Here is a 21,173-nt window from a genome sequence, read left to right as displayed (position 1 = left end):
ATAAATGGCTACGAAGTAACCTAATTTCTAGAAAAATTGGTGATGGAAAATTTACAGCTCTACAAATTTTCCACGATGATCGGGCTTTCATAATAACATTCACTTTTTAAAAATGTCAGAAGATTTCACACAATTTTTCCCATTTCAAATGTGCAAGATGAAGTACAAAAGCAGAAATATCAAAGAGGGATTGATGTGGTCACAATTACACCAAAAAATCTTTTAAAGCAGATTTTTTTATAAGTTGATACCAAAGCACATACAAAACCGAAATAAAACATTAAAACTGGTATATACAGGGTGGTCCAACACTTACCATTTTTGCGATTACGCGGTTTCTAACTATCGAAAAAAATTTTCGCTTGGCTAGGAAGAGACACACATTATGGAGCTATAAGCCTGTCCCATTATTTTATTTATTATCAATTGGGTTTCGCGTCAAGAGGCGATAAAGTTAAATTAATCAAAATTCAAAAAAAAATTTTTAATCTAAATAGGTTCAAACTAATACAGAAAACAAAAATCTGAAAATAAAAAAAATTAAAACGCATCACATTGCCGATTTATTTGCAATTAAAGAAGGTGCCGCACAACTGACAGGAATTTATGACGCAGTTACACTAAGGGCCTAATCACAAACCAAACCAGAAGTAAGATTTACAATACCCCATCGCCAAACTGCAGGTACTTAGCCTGTCAGGGCCGAACTCGACTATTTTACGCCTAGCAATTTCGGCAAACATTCTGAAGAAATTTTCAAATAAATTACGTAATGAAGTTGAAATTATTGAATATTCAGTTTTCTAAAATATCTATTTCTACTTGCTGCGAATCGTTTCTATCATAAACTGGAATTTCACCAGTACTGACCTGAAAAATGGTTTCGGGGGAGCCGACAGCCCTGCGTCAAAAAGATTTATTGGGGGGCCATCACATTACGAGCTGTCCTATTCAGCTCTACCATAAACGGTCTTGGATTCCAGCTTTCTTTAACTTGATATTTGATCGCAATTTTCACTATTACCTAATTATAATTCAAAGTCGGAAGTGGATCAATCAAAAAGGTGAGGAGTTCTGTAACTAGTAGAGCAAAAAAAAGCTTCCAATATTTGGACCAATTTGATATTAAATCGCTATAAAGTTAGCTCCATCACAAAAATTTAATTGAAAAAAATTGATCATGCTCAATCATAGAATATTAATTGTAGATTCAGAATTTTTGGACAATTATTAAACGTGTAATCGCAAAAATGGTAAGTGTTGGACCACCCTGTACAGGATGTATCCGAATTCGACCGACAAACTTTCAGGGGAGATTCTATGATCAAAAATAAGCATAAAACATATGGGGTCAAAAATTCTTAGTTTGCGAGATAATCGACTAAAAATTCACCAGCAACAAAAGGAATCTGGTGGAATGTTTTGATGAAACGTACAAAAATAAAAAGGAACAATGTACAATTTACAAAAATTGTCAAAATTTCGCCCCCCTATTCAATGCACAGATAACCCCATAAAATCCAAGAATTCAGATCGTAATTGTTTTTATGTTTTTGTTGATTATCTCGCAAACTAAGCGTTTTTGACCCCTCATCAATTAAGACTTTTATGCTTATTTTTGATCGTAGAATCTCCCCTGAAAGTTTGTCGGTCGAATTCGGATACACCCTGTACATATAACAATGTAATCTAAGCTTTTTATGTGGACAAAAGGGAAACGTCCAACATTTCGATCTCTCCATCTATTTGGTTGGTTCCAAGTTTCCAAACTGTAACTTAGTCCCCTAAATGGCGTATTGCCAAGTGTGTTGTAGGGGATAAAATAAAAATAAATGTATGCGAAAGAAAAAAAATATATTCAGTTTCTCACACAAACAAGTTGTCCAACTTATATTTTATTTACACATGTTATAAGCCCGCTGAAAATCTTCAAGAGACAATTAATGCCGTTTAGGTACTTAGACTAAAAGTGTTTGAAAAAAAATTGAGAAAATATTAATAATTATTATTTTATTAATTTATGAAATACATATTTATATCCGATCAATCGATGCGGCAGGAAAATAATAATAGATTATATCATTAAGAGTAGAAGTGAATCTTTGTGTGCTAAGGCCAGACAACTAGGGGAAGCACAAAAAGAGCTTCTACTCTGAATGATAACTGTTCAATAATAATAGTAAAGTCTACTAAAGTCTAGAGTTTACTTTTTAACGTTAACGGCCATCTTGCTATTTTTGATTTTGATATCTGTCATCCATGCACATGGGCGACTCGTGTTACACCACAGTGGCACCGGTTAAATATTGTGTAAAAATTTCGTTATTTTGCTTTTTAGAGGCTTTTTTTGATAGGGATAATTTAATTATTAAATATTTCGTGGAACTGTTGATAAATAAGTCGTAAGAAATGATTCAAATGACCTTACATTTGACCCGGTCGAGCCGCTTGTGGACATTTCAACTCCTAGGATTTGAAGTGTTTCAAGTGCTGTTAAAAAAAGCCTTTTCAACCCTTTCGATAGAGATACACAAAAGTGCGATTTTCGACCGCTTGAAGATAAATATATAATTTTATTCTCCTACTACAAGAATTTCATCAAAAACTAAAATTCCATTAACCAGAATATATTTTCTTATTTCAAAATAAAAACAAAAATGAGCGAACTCTGCTTCTGGCTCAAAGTACTGTACAGAACCTTTTTCATATAATTATTATATTTATACAACCCTCCCTAAATTGCTGACTGCATTTAATTTGTTTGTTTTCTTAATATTGGCATTAACATTAACGCCCAGTTAAATTAGTCGCTTAATTAAATCTGGGGTAAAGATTTTACGTTGCACCTTTACAGCAATGTAATGCTCGTAAAGTGCTACCGTAGTATCACCTGTAGTCTACTTAGATTAATTATTAGTTAATTAGTCGCATAGGATATCCGAATGTACGCTAATTTATAGCTTGCGGTGAACCCGGAAGCTGTGACGAATAATTTGCTTCAAACGTGATACATATTTGTAAACATCTTGAGCACTGACGAGAGATGCACAATGAACACGAGCGAAATAGGTATCAAATTACGTAAAGTTTTCTTAACAGTTCCAATTTTCATCAAAGTTAATAACAATCTGCTTCTGCACACAACAGAATAATCCGAAGCAATTTAAAAAAAATATTACCTCACCTAGCTTTATCTTAATTTTTATTAATTAAAGTTTGAGGGAAAACATCCAGATAACAAATTGCGTTTTTGAAAGTCTTAATTGCCCTGGAGCAGCAGCTGTTCAAACATAAACAGTATTCTTGGGTTGTTTCAAAACACCTAAAAATTTCACCCTTTACCTCATTTACCGCTCTCTCTGTTTTTGAGAAGTTTAATTTTCGGCAAATTTAATAATCCATTGTTTCAGTCAAGAGCGCACCTGCTTCCTGAAACAATTAGAAATATTAATCTGTTTTGGACGAGGAAATCCGTCCGGAGAAGAAATTGACGAGATTACTTTCCTTCCTACGAGATGAAATTCTCACCTGACAGTTATTGAAATATATACGGATACAGAAAGGCGCGCAGCCATTCCATCACACAGCAGGTGTTGAAATAACGTACGAAAACAACACCACTCTATACTTAACAGGATAGTGATTTTTGCGCCAACGTATTAATTGAAACGATATTTCCAGTGTTGCCAAAAAAAGAAAACTTAAGATACACCAGTATGGTTTGCTTGCCTTTGTTTGAACAGGATGCTGAGTTGACATTTAATTTGTCCTGCAATTATCTCCGATTCCTGTTAAAAGTCTCTCTTTTTTCTAGTTAGCTTATTATCGATTCAAAATTTAATTATTCGGGGTTATGAAAGCGAGAGGAATATTTAGTTTACGAGAGCTTTTCCGCAAACTCTCTGACAATGCGCAATATGATTTTCAAGTCAGTACAATGAACACATCTGCACCCTAAACTGTCATGCTGTAATTATAGAAGAAAATGAAAGCTGAACGCTTGGATAAGCATACTAAAATAAAACGTTCATGAAAGGGATATGTTTAAACTGTGGAAACTACTCTAGATAAGGTGAAAGGAAAATTAATTTGTGGGGTTACACTCACAAACTTTTACTAAAGCTCCTGAAGTTTGAAGGAGTATAATGTGAATGAATTTCGTAGAATTCAGTTTTTTAATTAAATGAATTAATTAATTTTTAAATATTTTCAAAATATTTATACGAGTATATCAAAATATTCTGATTTTCCATCAAAACAGTTTATTTTTTAAATCAGGAATCAGGAAATTAGACAGATTGTTAATTCTTGGTAAAGAAGAATTTATCGGGCCATGAATTTAGAACAATGTGACAAGAAATTAATCAAAGCAAGGCTAGAATAAAAAATAACAGCAAGACAAAATTGAATACACAGTTAAAATGAATATGGAAACAATAATTTGCATTCTTATGAAAGAGGGCAATAATAATTAATAAATAGGTAGCTCGGTGGCCGCATGGCTGTCGGTGACAGTGCTCCGAGGTCGCGGTCTCGGCGCCAGTGGGTTCGAATCTCACCGAAGGGGGAGGATTTTTTCCAAGGAAGGAACCTCCGCCGGGCCATGGATGTGTGTGTATGTCTTTCAAGGGCTGACGGTAGGGTGGTGGAAGCAAGAGCGACACTCTTCCGACACCACCGCGAGGTCAGCAGGGTTCAAATCCCAGGCCGGATGGGCCTCCCATGGATGTTTGTGCTGTATTTCGTGTTGTGTTGTCCAGAAAGGAAAAAGGAGAAGAGAGGGGGGGCGTGGGTGGCCGGGGAAAGTACCCCGGAACCCCCCCGCACATAAAGGAAAAAAAGAGAGGAAATAACAAGCCGACCGCAAGGTACCTGATAGACCAGTACAGTGAAAGGGGCTATTAAAAAAAAAAAGTAATAAATAATAATGTTTAGCTTGAATTTTTCTAATAAATTGTAAAAAAGTATTATTATAAATATTAGCTATAAATTGCCACCAGTAATAATGTTGCTGCTTATAAAAGTTCAATATAAAATGCTTTAACTTGCATCAAAATTCAAATTAATTAGTAATTGCCTTCCAAACGTACCAATGAAACTGTTCATACTTCAATCATTACAAAAAGAAAAACCAATGAAATCGGACAACGAAAACAAGACTTAATTAACGGCGTATTTGTCTTACAGAAAAAAAGTATTTTTTTACCGTTTCACAAATTGGTTTAGCTTCGCCCAAAGACGAAATTTAGTCACTGAAATAATACTTTTTATTTCTTCGGCAATTTCTGTTCTGAAATTAAATCCTAAATAAAAGTAGACTAACTTACTAACCGAGCTAATTACTGTAAAAATAATCTTTCATCGTTAATTCTCTCTCAAATTTGAGCACAAAAAATTTCAAGAATTTAGTGGTTTGGTTTTGATATTGATCTTTCTTGTTTTCTCTTGAGACTAATTTAAGGTTTTAAAATTATTTCATAGGTCCTTAATGAGTCATATCATATACTATAATTAGACTAATTATGCAAAGTACGCACTAATAGTATAATAATTTCTGTGCATTTTTTAAAAGCCTACCATAGGTATCTAATAATATCATTACTTTTAAATCCATGAGAAAGTGTATTCATGCATCAGCAGTAAACACCTAAAAAGAATTTATGAACGTAAAACTAAAAGAGCTACAAATTTAACAACGTTAGGAACCATAAAACGAGGGTTGCTAAACGTAAAATGTTCGTGATAGATTTGAGCGTTACAAGCAATTTCCTTTTCCTGCGATTTTGTAAACATTTCAAAAGCAAAACTAGAGTATAAATACATCAAACAAAAAAGTATCTAAACGGGAAACAGAGGAATCCAAATTTTGATAAGGTTATTTGATCAGGACTAATAAAGAAAAACGATATTCATTATACGTGAATGTCATGTCACCATTAATTTAATAATTAATACACTTGACCCAAATTAGCAAAAGCTGCTTGTCATATTATGATTTTAATAACGCCGGATTAACGGGTGAGTCCACCTGTTTAATTAGATTTTTTTTTAACGAAAACACCAACTGTCACTGGATGATGGATCGTATAAAATGAAATAGAAAATTACTCCAACGTGCGCTTTGCGGCGTCCCATTTTGACTGTTCCTTGAAATATGCTTTACAAATAACCACAAAAGCAATGATAAAGTGTGCCATAAACTTTTTTCTTCGTGGCCACATTAAAGCCGGAGTGTGTCTGGAACCTTTTCCTCCGGAATGGCTAATCAATATTCTCGGGAAAACTTCAACTATCTCAACTTAATCAGTGATTTATATTCGGAAAATGTGGAGCTATTTATACAATTTGTTCAAGAAAAGTTTCGCTGCCTTTTATTTAGTGGAATTGCAGTATTGGTTCAGCGGAACAAACCCCTTTTAATTTTCTGTTCAACTTTCGGTAAACTGACGTTTTGGGACTTTTGCAATATCACCTGAAAAGTTCTTGGTGAATTGTTAATCGTGAGCCTTTAAAGCACAAATCCTTTAGTGTTTCTTTGACGATCCAAATAAATTCTTCGCACGTATTTACCTCGATCAGATGAATATTAATTGGGTATTTGGTGGTTCTGGAAGTTTTCTTTTATTGTCGTGAGTTCGCGATTCTGATTCGATTCATATATGCGAACACTAGCAAAAAACCAATCTATTCCGAGTCTTGAAGACTATAAAAAGCTCCAAGCCGCCATTCAGACAGGATTATAATAAAAACTGCTACACCTGACTTTCTTTACGGGTTATTTAAGACCAGACAAACCGTGCAATAACTTTCAAGATTTCCTTACAAAACATAGAAACACTGTTTTTCTCGGTGTTACATAGATCACTCAAGACACCAGATCGCAGACCTGTGTAAAAATTTAATTTGACAAACATTTCAGGAACTTACATTTATCGGTATCTTTCTCGTTGTAAAGTTGTTCAAATTTACAACACCCAAAGCTGCGATGAGAAGAGTTATTGTTTTAACAAAAAGGCCAACATACATTTTTCTTTACTCGAGATTTAATTTATTCAATCGTCTTTTATTGCCAGAACCGACCGGCTTTTTATAATTAATGAAGGTTAAATGCAGAGAAAGGATCCTGCTCTTTTTACGCTTTTTCCCAATTTTGCCTATTAAAATCAGGTCACTTTTAGTCGAGGAAAAAGAAGTAAAAAATTAACCGGCTACGTTCACTCTCCTGTAAAGCAGATCACGAATCCAATTCATCATCACTAACGTGCATAACAAGATTATAACTAGTGAGACAGTACATACAAGACAAAATATACTGACAACAGATTAATCCATTAAGTGTGGTAGAGAAATTGGAGACAGAGAAGAACAAAACAGGAACATTTTATCGTAGCAAGGTCAGGAGACATCCAAGATTCACCATATGAACACTATTCAGATGACGTAATAGTTACATTAAGGGAGTTTTGATCCAAAATCTTAAGTATTTTCTTATGGAGGTTCTTTTTGCAGTCCAAGGTCGTTCGGGAATAATTATATAATAAGTCAAGAGTTTGTAGGTCAGAGAAACTATTTCGTAAATATACTCGCGTGTAATGGCTATTACCCACTGGAGTGAGTATTGATTGCACTTTTCTACTGCCGCAAAGTTCATCCTCGTGGCCCAAGCAAGAGCACCACAATATTTCGACACAGACTTTACCAAGTTGTCAACATAAAATTTATCACAAAGCTATCTAAGCATTCTTCACTGCTTGACAAATGTTTTTCATCGGACTTTTTATTTGTTTTTTAAAGAATCAATCGACCGAGTCAAGTGTAATGTCATTTGAAGCATGTCTCACGATTTATTATACTTAATAATTAAATTATCCCTGTTAAAAAAAGCCTCTAAAAAAGCGAAATAACGAAATTATTACCCAATATTTAACCGGTGCCACTGTGGTGTAACACGAGTCGCTCATGTGCACGGATGACAGATATAATCAAAAATAGCAAGATGGCCGTTCAACGTTAAAAAGTAAACTTTGGCATTAGTACACTCGACTTTGTCTCGGTCTTCAATCTCTGGGCTTAGCACAAAAAGACTCACTTCTACTCTTAAAATGATATCATCTGCATGTCCGTGGAATTGAGTAACGGAAAATACACCTTTTTTCACAACATTCAATTGTTTTTCAACAATATTTAACCTCAGCTATAATTACTGGTGTGTACATTTTAACACATTTGTTTGATATGTTGAAAGAAAAATTGTGATTCATCAAAATTTTTTATCAAAATTAACCCATAACCTAAAATTTGAAGTATAAATAAATCTTGTTTGTCCTTTGCCAACTTATAAGTTCTCATCATTAAACCACTCATTTCTGCAACAAAGGAGCAATTAAGTGGTAGGAATGTTACAGATCCTTCCACTTCACCTTCCTTCAGTTTCTTTGTGTGACTTACTCATTCCGGTTAAGACACCTGTCTGCCGCGGAGTTACATAGTTTCTAAACTCCTATTTTTCCGTAGCGGTAAAACTTAAATTGCAATTGTCAAGAGCGATACGACTTTTAGACGCATCAAATCTTATCCTCTTTTCAAACCTCTAAACTATTTTATCAGGTGTGCATCTGTCTCTTCATATTATGGTAATTACGCGTACTAGTTTTATATCCACAAATCCTGCACTGCAAAGACATTGAAACTTTTTATCAAGGAATCAAGGAAAAAAAAATGTTTTTGGCTTTTTATGAATAATGACTTATCTAATAGTACCTACACAATCTTATTTTTAACTCCAATCTAAAAATAACTGTCTTATTCTAATTTCTCTGCTGTTCCGGAATAAGAAGCTTTATTCAATCTGAAACGAGGAGATTTGTTTCCTAGTGCATTATTTAAAATGTAAAATTGAAAATCTTATAATATAATTCTATTCATCAGATTTCTCTTTATTTCTGCATGGTGGATAACAAGAAATAAGAAATAAAGTATATGTTTTGAATAAAATCAATACGTAATTCTATCAAGTTCCGCTTTGTATATGTTATTTTATTATATTTACCGTATCCCACCTCCACCCGGCGGCAAGGCAATTTTGCCGGAGTACATACACTATTACGGATAATACTATCAAGTAATAGTGCAGTGCTTATCAACATAATTACCGGCGTCTCGCCTCCACATTTTGACTTTTTTGTGTTTTATGTTCTGTGTCAATGTTAAGGAATTTCCTCACGATGTGACATAAGTATAATAATATACCTTTTTGAATTTCAACCACCAATGTGTTCTCTAAGTCCAAAATTTTTAAATTTTTAAAAAGAGATTGCGGTACTATTCCCGTTGCTGAAATTATAAATGGTAAAATCGAAATTTTTTCTAAACACCAAAGATTTCTCATAGCAACGGATAGTTCTAAATATTTATTAATTTTTGTATTATATGTTTGTGTTATATTGTGTGAATTTGGAACAGCTATATCTAAAAGATATGCTTGCTTTTGTTGTTTATTTAAAATAATAATGTCTGGTCTGTTATGCTGAATGTGAATGTCAGTTAAAACTGTGCGATCAAAATATAATTTGTAATTGTCATTTTCTAAACAACTTTCTGGTTTATAAATGTAATGTGGTTGTGTATCCTTTAATAAATTGAATTTAACTGCTAAATTCATGTGTATAATTTTTGCGAATATATCATGACGTTTTTTATATTCGCTTTGAGCCAAAACGGTGCAAGAAGAAATGATGTGTTCAATGGTTTCCCCTTCAGTTCCGCAAATCCTACATTTATCAATGATCGATTGTAAACCGCATATTATACATATATTTATTATTCCCATGATGTTTTCAGTTTGCTTAAATTACATCCAATTTTTAAATAGTTATTTACGAACCAAGTGCGGGAAGACGATGTTCCCGCATGAGCGCTTTTTTTAAAGCACGAGCAACGAAGGAGCAAGTGCCTTTAATTAATGCGCGAATGAACGGAAGATGTCTTCACGCAAGAAATGAAATTAAATTAAAATGTTTTGTTTTAATACATTAAACATAAACGAACATAAAACCCAGTAGTCATTGATCTTTGGTTATTAGAAACAATTGCTTCACTTGAAATTTCAATGTTTGCAATAATTTGTGAATTTTGTAGGAACAATTTTCAACGATTATAAATCTTTCCGTAATTTTTTAATGGAGGAAAACCCAGAGAAGTTGTATTTTATTAACTAAATTTTATTATTATCAGGACAGTTTTTTTTTGAATGCCTCAAAGGGCCAGTGTTTTTTGCAATTTTTACATTCGAGTCGATCGGGAAACACTCGTTTCGGAGCGAGCGTTGGATGTTGGAAGCGTTGCTTTCAAGGCTATGAGTACAAAAACATCCTTACAACATTTCATTTAAAATAATCATCTCTGCTGAAGATTAGTGCGACAGTAAAAATTAGAAAAATTGACAGTTTTTAAATTTCTTCGCCATTTTACTTCATTTTACATTTCATGATAACTTAACACTCGACAGTTTTTCAATTGGTTTCGTCCACATTTGATTAGTTCAGACTAAGGTTCACTAAAGTCTAATTTACTTTGGGTGTTAAGATTCAAAGTCGCTGTATGTGTAAAATGCAGAAAGATATTTTATTGAAATAGTTTTAAATTGTTAGGAATTTGGTCAGCTGGAATCTCTTCATCTAACTTAGACGATTGAGATTTTAATTTAAACGATACAATTCTGTATAAATTGGATGTAATGTAAAAATAAAGAATGAATGCATGATAAAGTAAGTCTGCATTGTCCTGGCTTGTTCTTTTTAATTTGGCTCTGGCAGTTAAACACCAAAGTTGGGAACATATAGACCATTTACGGAAATTGAGGTAGTTCATCATGAAAAAATCTCTACAAAGACTTACCGAAATCCAATAAAGAACCTGAAATAGTCACTTAATTAAATTTTTAAAATGTTGTCATAAATCGCGTTCCTCTCTCAGTTTTATGGGTAATAATGTGGATGTTGCTGCAGGAGTTACTAAAAGTAAATTGTGCAATCAGGGAGGGTAATGTACGGCACAATAGAGCAAACAGCGAACGTTATTGGAGTTTAGCTTTAAATGAGGTACTTATCACTGCTCTCCTAGAAAATGCCATCAACCTCACAATAATTCAGTGTTTCTGTGGCTTCCTTGCCGAGGAATTTTGATAATGTGGAAACACTAAAAACCCTTAAAGCAACGTTTTGTAAACAAGTTGTCGTCGTTGCAAAAAAATTCATTTGGTGGAAGTTGAATTAAAAAAGGACTCCGCTGCGTGCGAGACTAAAGGATTCAAGAGACTATAAAAATTCCCGACAGGCTGGAAAGTTCAAGCTAATAATCTACGTAATGAAGGTTAGGCCAAGTGTTAACTAGTCTTGCTCTTTTAGAATTATTGCAAAAATTACTTTAGCGAGAGAGCGCATTCACACAATCTTTTTTGGTTTTTGGTTAAGAAGCAAATTAAACACAAAGAACGACAAAATGGACACTAAAATTATTGATAAATATCAAGTTACCAAGAATGTATTATGGAAATCATTACAAAAATGAAAAAAATTAATAAAGAAGTGAAGTAGAAATAGAGAAACCTAAAAAAACATTAATGAGTTACGTTATGTTACGCTATGTCATCATAAAAAATACAGGGTGTTTCAAAAATGGCGAATTCCGAATTCAGAGCGTGGTAGGGAAGGACCCAGTGGAGCTCCTGAAGAAGATATAATTTAATTTTGTTCAATTCATAGCAGCCTGCATATCCACAGTAACAAAATACTATTCTAGCTACGTTGCCGTTCCATTTTTAACAAAAATTACAAAAATTTTAAAAAATTGTTTTACGTTATTATTTTTCACAATCATCTACACCATAAATAACAATAAACACTCAACTTTTCAGCCGTATTTGAAGAAAACGCAGTTCAAAGAGTGCACTTTCAGACCAATGTATCTTTGTGGGGGGGAGTCCCGATTTTTTTTTATTTCCATATTTGACTACTGAAGTCACCCCCTGCAACGCACTGAATTCGAAATTCGCAAATTTTTGAGACACCCTGTATAAAGAAACCGATTACTGATTAAGTTTTATGTAGCCATTAAAAAGATGTTGAGGGGTTTAATTAATTTATAAATACTGCAGTTAATAGAAAATGTTTTTTATTTTAATAAAAAAATTAATTAAAAATGTAAATTTTTTAAAAGGTAATTTCTGCAAGAAAACTTTTTTTTAGTTTGATATTTTAAGTGGTGCGTAAAAATAATAATTACTCTTACTTTCCCTAAATTATTCAATTCTCGCAAAATTGTGGTTAAACCACAAATAAACCACATTTATTGTTATTTGGCTGACACCCAACAGATCCCATTTATGAAAATAAAGAATGCATTACGGTATATACTCTGTTGGGGAATTGGTTGCTTCGAGCTAAAATATGAGTAAACAGGAGCTGCAACATTATAAATAAAATATATAAAATATGTACAGACCTAAATGGGTTTTATCTGCCGGTTACTAAACATCAAACACATTTAGTTATTGTTATTCAAGTGAAAATTTACACAATTCTCAAGAGAAAAAAATGTTCACGCCAGGAGAAATTAGGGATAATTTTGTCATCGAATGAGGAAATTGTGACGTTACGTTTTATTACAGTTGAAAGAGTAATACAGGTAAACCTTCAGCAGAAGCGGCAAACAATCAGAAATCAAACAGCGTAAATCATTTTGATTTATCTGCAACGATTTGGAAGGTACGAATTTTCGAAGGGACCCCTGCAATTCGAAATTCTGGTAAAAAAAGCGCCAGTGATCAAAAAGGATGGCAGATAAGTAAAAACGACCTGTATAAATTTGATTAATAATTTAGCATAGAATTCAAAAATGAAATCAAACTGGGTAGGTAAAAGTTGATATCTTTAATAACAAACAAGTTATGGAGCTTTATCGCAACTCTGGGATTTACAGCACACGTGTTGTTATACTATTATTACAAGTCTAACGTAAATTTACTATTTTATTATCTTAATCTGTTAGATCAAAACAACCACAATGATACTCTCATCTGCTTTGTTATAGGTTATAACATATGTACCTGTTTAATCTTATATAATCTACGTTTCCACAACAAAGGAACTTAGTTAGAATTTGTCGAATGTGTGAAACATTTATCTAAGGATGATGAAGATTACCGTTCTGTTCATTTGAATGCACAAGTTAATCAAATCTATTTCATACTGAACTTAAGATAAATTAAGTCCTTTAACTGTTTGCACTGAATAGGACCACTCATTGTTGACCTTACAACCATCCCGAAAATACCTTTCTATTTTTTTGCTCAGTTGAGTAAACAATTTTAGTTTTGAAAAACTATTTTTATGAGAAATACGCTCCACGCTGTGTAAGTTACGGCACGTGTGACAAAAAATTTTTGTCAAAAGCCTTTGAACAAAGCTTTCTTACATATTACACTCTCAACAATTAGAAATGTGCAAGGAAAATGTGCCAAATAATAATAAAAACAGCAAAACTTTATCACCATAACATTATGTCCCACAAAATGTCATCACCACTACTGATTACTGAAAAATTTTTCGGTGTTATTCCTAGTAGAAGTTAATAAATACACTGACAATTTTTTCTGTTGTAAAAATTCGATCTATATCTGTCTATTACAATTTCCAATCAGAATTTCGTCCTGAGCTTTTGAACCTACGCAGCATCTCAGTCTTTGAAAGTGAGTAAATAAAGTCCTAAAAGCCCCAATCGAGCACAGTGGATCAAAGTTCTCACTGTTGGTGAATTGCGTCGGTCGTCCTTCTACAACGATTCCACCTACAGCAACAGCGAAAGTTGCCACTCTCGCCTGAAAAACCTTTCAGAGCATTGTCGTGTTCAAAACCGCAAATGATTTTATACCTCTGTAGAGTCGCCGAAAATAGAATACCAAGTGATATCCACTCAATTTTTACTCTCTTCAAAACGTTTAGCGCATTTTTCTGATTGAGTATTTAATAAAATATTTGTCGGTAATATGAAAGTGGAGAAACTCAAATAATACGTGAGCGAGTATTTAAGAAAGTGAAAAAAAAAAATATGGGTGAAAGCTTCTCGTGGGTAGGGCTTCGTTAAAAATGTTTTAACTCGACGTCAGCTTGTAAAGAATTTCTTAAATCGTTTTATTTTTTATTTATTGGCACGCTATTCTTATTTTATTGAAAATCAAATAAATTCTTGATAACTAGTTCGGTAGGATTGTTAAATTATTTACACGATTTTAAGATTAGGTTAAAAACATGGTGGGTTAACCTCTGGGTGTAATCAACATAAAAGGGAGTGATTTAAAAAAATAATTTCCATATTAGGCGAATTCGAAAATTTGGGCAAATATTTTTTTACCCTTTACGTGTTCATCAAAATTAATATTTATTGCAGGTGGTTTGGTGTTTGGCATTTATCCCACGCGAAGTACAAGAGTAACAAATCTAAATTTCCATGAATGACGTCTCGACTTATGCATTGCCTTCTGGCGGATGACTCTCAAAGGAAAATATTCCACTTACTTGCGAGTATATGGCAAACCTCAAAGGGATCTGAAGTAGAAATCTCAATTAAACCGAATAAATCTTTTCGCCTGGCATCTCCTCCGGGACGAATTATGAATGGAGAATTACACATGGTTACGACGCCGCAACAAATAATCTCGCAAAAAACTACACAATACACAGAGATGATTCCGGGGTGAAGTTAACAACCCGGAAAAGTTCTATCGACTCTGCCCTCACGGAAATTCGTCCGAGTGATCCCACCCTTTGGTCCACTTGAAAACGATGACCATCTCGCGTGTGCTCTAAGAAAACTGTTAAACGAGGCAAGAACATCAGAGATTAATTAAGAAGTAAACGCAGGGTTTCCAGTTTCCAATTACTTGGGTTCCATTAGAGTGGCTGAAAACCCATCATTGCCGATATTTGGCAAGCGTGTTTTGTAGGCGAAGAAATATATCAAGTCAAATAATTAAGTCGGCGTTTATCGCCAAAGAAAACCAAATTTGAATTTAACGCGTCTTCGCCGAAGCGAATCAATGGCTCAATTTCGAACGGAAATTAGGTCACCGGTACAAATACTGCGTAATTTTTGATGTTTCAATAATTCATTTTGTTGGCACACACCGGATGTTGCATGGAATTCTGATCGAGAAAACATTATGCTGATGTGAGTCGATTTGCAACAACAAAAAACAAACTTCTTGTAGTGTTATGTCGCAGCGCTCTTCCATTACTGCGTTCTTACCTGAAGCAATTTACGTGTGTCACGTCTCTTGCTCCAAACAATAGAAAGGATTTGGTACCATTTATTTTTAAATTGTCGGTACATACTTTCACGAAATTTCCACATAAGAAAAGTTTTCTCTCTGATTTTTCCAATCACACCCCCATTTTCCTCCAACTTCGTGTCACTCTATTTTTCTAATATTTCCCTCTTTTTTGTTCACTTCTGCAACTTTCAACAAAATTAACAAAACGACTTCATCTTGTCTGGAAAAAATAAAACATCTTGATCATCGTCGAGCAATCTCCTGCGTGTCATCAGCTCGCGTATTGTTATTTTACGTAGAAAAAATGTACCAAGTTTCAATATAATTCGCATAACTTTTAAAGCACGTTGTCGTAAACTTTGCATTGTACAGAAGTGACGAGCAAATTCTATAAACAGCACTCGTCGGAGCAACTTGTCCATCGATCCGCTCGCTTTTTATTTTCAGTGCAACTAACTTTTCAGCCAAGCCAAGTTCATTCTTACGATTTTGTAAGAAGAAGTGCGCTAGTACGTGCACGTAGAGCTCGCATGAATGCACTGAAACGAACACTTGCCACATATGCACAAGGGGCTTAATCAGAACGAAAATTAAAAAGTTTGTACGCCGCCTTGTAAATTGTTGCTTGTTTCAATTTTCTACTCCGCGTTTTAGTGCCTTAGAAGTTTAAGAAAATTTTTAAATTCACGGCTGCAATTTTTGTACTTAATTGATTTATAAATCCACTACTGAACAGGCTAATTACAGGATTACAAAAAAGGGAGGAAAAAATGTAGAGCGCAGCTGTAACCAAAATTGAGTCAAATATGGAACTAAGATTTTTAGTAGAATTGATTTTCTAATTTTCATGAGAATAGCAAGATTAAGAGATTCTGCAAATATTCCTCGGAGCTTTATTAACAATGGGAAAAGCAGCGGATAAAGTTTGGATCTCCGGAGAACACTAGACGATTAAATAAATGATGGCGACTCAAATCCATTGCAGTTACTGATTAACTTACGATTTTGCTATTCAGAAATCAGGACAATGTGAAAGACATTACAGAGTTCTATTAAAAAAATCTAACACCACCAATACTGCATTTTTTCAGTTTATTAAAAAATTGATGAGAAATGGATTTTTTTGTTCGACACTGTCAGAATTTGAGAATTTTCTCCTGTGTGAACGCATTTTGATAAATTTGATAACTTGTCAAAACGAAACGTCAAGCTAATTTTAAAGATTTTTAGCGATTTGGAGCCTTTAAGGGGCTCGTCGAACAAAAAAACGTTGTATTCAACTCGTTCTTGTGTAATTTGGGCTTTTTTTGGCACTCGTGGACATTTAAAACTCTCGTTTCACTCGAGTTTTAAACTGGTCCACTCATGCCAAAAAAAGCCAAAATTACACACGAACTCGTTATAGTATATAACGGTATTAGGCCGATATGGGTTATATAACAGATGAGGTTGAGATATTGTAAAATCGAGGCGGACCCGAGATTTTATAATCAACCGAGTCTGTTATATCCATATCGGCCATATGTTGTTTTATAGTTTTCTTTATACCAATAATACTTAACATTTACTTGTAAGACTGACATTTCTCTTTACTTCAAAAATTAAATTTAGTTGTCATTTGTGCCGTAACCGTAGCAACGGCAGCAAAAATAACGGCCTCGGTCTGATAATTTTGAATAACGGCCTAGACTGTTATAGGTGTCATATCAATCAAGCACTGAGTACTGATAAATCCTAATAAATAACAGTATGGTATAAAGAAAAATAAATAACTATATAATTTTGTTTTTTTTTTGTTAACAGAACATTTTCTCACTGTGTAAAAAATGTAAAGAAATTCCCATACATTTTCTATAAGGAATCTGAACAACAGAGTAAACTTTTCTAAGCGAAGCAGTTTTAAGGTTTTAAGAATATAGGAGCAATCACTCCAAGAAAAACGTTTATTTTATTTGAGAAAATCATTATTTATCTTCACGATTAACTCTACGTAAGGAGGAACTCGTTTCAACTTGATTTTTTTTTACATTACAGTGTTTTTCTTTTGGTTTTCCTCTTTTGCCAATTTCACTATTTCTCAAAACTATTTCATATTTACGTCTCTTTGATATTTAATAGTTTTGAGAAATAGTGAAATACAATTGACAAAAGAGGAAAACCAAAAGAAAAACACTGTAACGTAAAAAAAAATCAAGTTGAAACGAGTTCCTCCTTACGTAAACAGTGTACAATTTTCGTAATTTCATGAATAATCATTTGTTTATTGATTATATCTGGTGTTCATTTAAATTTCTCCGCAAAGTTGGCGTTGAAGAGTTGATTGTTAACGCACCACACGTCAGTCTGCAGGGTAAAAACACAAATAACGCAAAAAGTGAGGTTAGATTTAAATAGTCGATCCATAATCTGTAATCCGTGGTGATTCTTCTACGCCTACTTTCAGGATAAATTTAAATGAACACCCGATATGTTGCATTAATAATTCAAATATTTTCTAACAACTTGCCAGACATTTGTCATATTAAATTTATTACGTTACTAGGTACAGGGTTATTATAAGTATGTATATGTTTCTAACATCGTAGGTGGCTGTGCACTTTACTTAGGTGCGCCGCTACGCCAACTAGAACTATGTTAGAAACATTTATAATAACTCTGTACTAGGTAATACCAGGGTTTACCTGAGGCTTTGTGACTGCAAAGTAAAAAGACAAACGTGAGGTGACACGACCGCACCTCGCTTAAGAAATCGACGAAACAAAAATAAGCGAGGCGAACCCACTTCATCCCAATATACTCGGAATAGATTTATAATTATTTCTCTCTCTCTCTTTGACATCATATCGTGATGAAATGAAGTGCAGAACACAACAGGAATTTTTTGCTTCTAACAAAGTATATCTGAGAAAAATGGATTGATTCGTTTTTGGTTTTAGATTTAAATAGAAGACCAGACAGACAGACAGACAATAAGTCTAAAAATTGTTAAACTGTCTGGATCGCGTAAACTACCGAAAAAATTGCGAAATTTGTTTAAATATGGAATTAACAGACAGACAGCCCAATTTTGTTGTTAATATTGTTAATAATTGTAGCTGATTGTCAGTAGAGGATTACTAAATTAGTATCGAAATTTGTTAGTTGTTTGTAAACTAAATAAATAAACGTTATTGAATAAACCCACGTTACAGTTCATTATCAGTACAAAAAGCCTTACACTGAATGTTTTTTATTTATTGCTCTATACACCACTATCTCTGGTTTTATTAAAACTAATATTAACAGTAAATATTGTATTCTTGCATGTACATATACATATAAAAAATTATATGATGTTAACCATTTTTTGAGAATATAATATAATAAAAAATAAATTTAAAAAATGTATCCAAAACCAAAAGGGCAGAGAGATTTAAAAATGTTAAAATTTATTTAAATTTATTTAAAAATTTAAATTTAAAAAGGTTTTAAAAAAGTTAGTTCTTGTGGAGTGACCTACATAAATTAAAACCACATTATTGTTATTATAAATAAAAAAATTGAATCTTGAAAGCCTCGAAATCATTTCTAGATTAATTTTAAAATTACTTTAAGTAAAATCGCAAGAAGTGCGAATCGGAAGACATCTCTTTGTCTTAAACTCTCAGAAGTATATTCATATAATCATCATTTTGGTAATGAATTAATTGATTTATTTTATTTATCACAGTTCAAACATTCGTTAGACTGATGACCCTTTGATGGCCCTAACGTTAAAAATTTTGCGTTGCATATGTACCTATACAGGTCAACAGTGTTTACAAATAATTACTACGTTTGTAAATAATGTGAAAAGGTTTATGGTTTTAGCATTAATTGCTTGGATCATCCAATCGTTGCAGTATTTAAGTTTAAATAAATGTTTAAAACAAACCCAGCTCGTTACAGCACAAGCAATATTTTATGAATTCTTTTCCTTCCACAAAAAAAAAAATAACCCAGAATTCATCATTTTTGTACGAATTTGTTTGTAAACATTCTCAACTCCTGCTGCTGATATATCTACTGCGGAACTGAAATGATACCATTTCCTCTATAAAGAAATGTTTATTTTCAGGGAGCAACGTGAAAGCTTCAAACGAATTAAATTATATAAAATAAACCGATTACCTGCACGAATTATATTTTCGGGGCGATTTAAAATACGACCAACACTTTAAGCCTAAAATCCTTTACAACGTCAGAAAAGGACCAGAAAATTACGTATACAAATTAAATATAGAGCGAATGTGTCGCCTAAATAAAACAATTCATCAAAAATAAATTTCGATTGAAAATATAATAAGAGAAAAAGATGATAAATGCCATGTTTTAAATCCCATAAATCTGATTGAGTTTATTTGAATAATAAAAAATCAGTTGAAACAAATTTATGAGAGTAGACGAAGTATTTTTATTTAAAAAAATGTGAAGGGAAGAAAGAGGTAAAAATTATGAATTGTTGATCTTCGGAGTGATTTATCACCGACAAGAATTGCTTCGCATTCGCGGCTTTAACCACAAATTAGGGAATATGAAAATCAATAATTTGTGAATAGTTTTCGTGTGTACTAAGCCCGAAAGCTCTTGAAAAATCAAACAGATTCAGATTAGACGAAAGCAACACATAAAAACTTTACGCATAAATTTATCATTTTTTCGGCACAATTTCGGCCCAGATATCGATCCTCCTTATTCAACAAGTTCCATTGATACATTATGCACCAGCAACTTCTTTGTCACAGTTTTTATTTACATCTAAAAGCCCGGCGAACACATCAATCCCGCATCGTCAAGTTTTTTCAGGAGATTTGAGCGCGGTTAACATGTCAAGCTGTTACAAAGGATTTAGAGCGACAAGAAATAATCTGCGGTTTTGCGTCAACGGATCAGAGCTTTTCACACAAACTTTTCAAAACTTACGTTATCGCCTGTTTCGGCCTATTCAGACTCGCCTGAAGTTCCTCACAGGTTATCAGTTTCTTATCGGAAACACCACACGGAAAGTCTGTGCATAGTTTCGACGAAATCGAGTCCGATCCGGCGATCCGCTGATTCGGTGCAATGTTTCACGACATACGGCTTTCGGGATACTGAAGGAAAGTGGCCGTCGATTCAAAAGTTTGTTGACATGCGCTTCTTATTGTGTTCCATGGCACATCTGGTTTTAAATGATCGAATCGAACTGTTCGTCCTTATAAGGATAATGATGGTCATAGAGCGCTTAATAGGAAATTTCAGGATTTCAACCGTTATGCAAATATTTCACTCGCTTTTGACGGAAATGTACAGCATCGAGGCCTGATTAAGTAACGATAATTCCGTTGCAAGTGCTATTTCATACAGAGTGAACAAGAAAACAAATCAAGAGTGCTACCTCATCTTTTGTTTTATCGAAACGTCTGTCTCAGCTTAATCGTACACATACACGTATGTATACTTGCTATGAACAGTCGTTTTATTGGTTGCCTACCTCTAGAAAAATCTATTATTAATTCATTTATCCAACACCTGTTAATTATGACGTCATAATAATGCCGATTTTGAATATATTATGAAGTCTATAAAACACTAGTGGACTTATGCACCCATAATTAAATATAATTTATTTTTATTTATAATTCAGTGGAGGTGTTGTAAAAACTATGTATTACACTCGTGCCTTAACAGCAAATCAATCACTTGTATAATAAATATCTATAATCGTTAATGATTAATGCTTTATCTTCAATGGCAAAACTAATTTTATCAATTATTCTGGGATAATTATTGCTTACAATCACAAAAATCGTCCGTAAACTTTGCCGAAATCGAAAACTTTTTTTCA

At 33.4% G+C, this 21,173-nt stretch overlaps 1 protein-coding gene across 2 annotated transcripts in view; it reads right to left on the bottom strand.

Annotated features, from left to right (window-relative positions):
• Positions 1–20,436, bottom strand: part of LOC138133145 (cholecystokinin receptor type A-like) — an 85,277-nt gene extending 64,841 nt beyond the window's left edge. The window contains exon 1 of one of the 2 annotated variants that reach the window (XM_069050947.1): positions 20,270–20,436. The gene's annotated coding sequence lies outside the window, so the exon portion shown is untranslated. Of the gene's footprint in view, positions 1–14,573; positions 14,844–20,269 lie in introns of those variants that run through there. The other variant, XM_069050948.1, reaches the window with a different exon arrangement.
• Positions 20,437–21,173: the final 737 nt, after the last annotated feature.

Source organism: Tenebrio molitor, chromosome 6 (genome assembly GCF_963966145.1).
Source record: "Tenebrio molitor chromosome 6, icTenMoli1.1, whole genome shotgun sequence".
Classification (NCBI taxonomy): Eukaryota; Metazoa; Arthropoda; class Insecta; order Coleoptera; family Tenebrionidae; genus Tenebrio; species Tenebrio molitor.
Note: the sequence above shows the minus strand (reverse complement) of the source record. Positions and strands in the feature narration are given on the sequence as shown.